Here is a 1,922-nt window from a genome sequence, read left to right as displayed (position 1 = left end):
CGGGGCGCAAGGGGTGGATCCCGACGGGGTAAACCCGGGCGGGGCGCGCAGGGCGGAGCGGGATCCGGGCGGGGTGGGGAGGAGCAGCGAGCGCAGGGCGGGGCGGGGCGGGGCGGGGCACTCGGGGCCGCGCCCGGCTGGGGCGTGGCGAGCGCCGCTTTCCTGGCGGCCGCGGCCGGTCCTGGGACTCGGTTACCGAGCCGGGAAAAGGCATTTTCTACCCAAAACGATCATACCTGTGGTCCAGGAGAGTTTTCTCTCTATCCGTTTTGTTTCGTCTCTGAGTCGGGGTCTCCCCCGGTCTTCCCGGCTGGAGCGCAGTGCCCGTCGCGGCCGCCGCAGCCTCGTCGGGGCTCAGGCGATCCTTCCCCCTCTGGAGCTGGAACTGCGGGCGCGCGCCACCGCGCCCAGCTCGGGTTTTGGTTTATCGCGGAGACGACGTCTTGCCAAGTTGCCCGGGCGGGTCTCGAACCCGTGGATTCAGCAGTCCTCTCGCCTCCGCCTCCCAAAGTGCTGGGACCACCGGCGTGAGCCGCCTTGCCCGGCCTCTATTCCTTTTGTAACCCACCAGCTCTTCAGCTCTGTTTGTTTCCGTTGAAGTGCAGAGCCAAGCACAGACCTTACGTGTCGAGTCCAGTTAAAATTTTGCCACGAACGTTTCCAGACATGGAAAAAGTGGAAAGAGCTTTGCCGTGAACGCTCTTTTACACACCGCCTGGATCCTGGCGGTAACACTTTTCTCACGTTATCCACAGCTAGAGGAATTTTGCCTGATGATTCACTCTTGCCATCCATAATCCTATCAAAATATGGAGCGTTTTCATCACTCGAGAAAATCCTTTTAGTTCTACTACTTTTACTTGTTTGTTTAGAGCCAGAGTCTCAATCTGTGGCCCAGGCTGGCCTTGAACTCCTGGGCTCAAGCCGTCCTCCCGCTTCCGCCTCTCCAGTAGCTGGAATTACAGAGTGAACCACCATGCCCCGCTAGTACTTTCATTTTTATTTTTTATTTTGTGAGTCGAGTCTCTCTCTGTCACCCAGGCTGAAGTGCAGTGGCACGTTGCTCCCAGCCACTGCAGCCTCAACCTGCTGGGCTCAGGCAATCCTTCCACCTCAGCCTTCCAAGTAGCTGGAACTCCAGGTGCGTGCTATCACGCCTGGCTAACTTTTTTATTTATTGTAGAGATGAGGTCTTGCCAAGTTTCCCGGGCTGGACTAGAACCCGTGGGCTCAGGCAGTCCTCTCACCCGGGCCTCCCAAAGTGCTGGGATTATAGGCGTGAGCCACCACGCCCGATCTTCCACTAATACGTTTAAACAGTGGGAATAATAAACCTATTTTAGAAAGGTACTTCAGGTGGTGTGGTGGCTCACGCTTGTAATCCCAGCACTTTGGGAGGCAGAGATGAGAGAAGATTGCCTGAGCCCAGGGGTTGGAGACCAGCCTGGGCAATATGGCAAGACCTGTCTACAATAAATCAAAAAATTACCCAGGTGTGGTCATGGTGGTGGGCGCCTGTAGTCCCAGCTACTTGGAAGGCTGAGGTGGAAGGATCGCTTGAGCCCAGTGTGTTGAGGCTTTGATAGCTAGTGAGTATGACACTGCACTTCAGCCTGGGTGACAGTGAGACTCAAAAAAAAAAAAATTGCACCGCAAGTGCTTCAGAAGTTCATGTCTGACTATCAAAACCTTTCTAGCTAAGACTATTTACTAGACCCTCCAAGTGAGATGTTCCGTGTGTGTGTGTATGTGTGTGTGTGTGTGTGTGTGTGTGTGTGTGTGTGTGTGTGTAAAACAGGGTTGTAGACAACAGAGTTAGAAAACCTGGCATCTGTTTTGTAGAAATCCCACACTTAAAGCCAGGCTCGGTGGCTCAGCCGTAATCCTGCGCCTTTGGGAGGCTGAGGTGAGTGGATTGCCTG

This window comes from Carlito syrichta, unplaced genomic scaffold (assembly GCF_000164805.1).
Source record: "Carlito syrichta isolate Samal-C Ts95f unplaced genomic scaffold, Tarsius_syrichta-2.0.1 Scaffold317539, whole genome shotgun sequence".
Taxonomy (NCBI): Eukaryota; Metazoa; Chordata; class Mammalia; order Primates; family Tarsiidae; genus Carlito; species Carlito syrichta.
Note: the sequence above shows the minus strand (reverse complement) of the source record.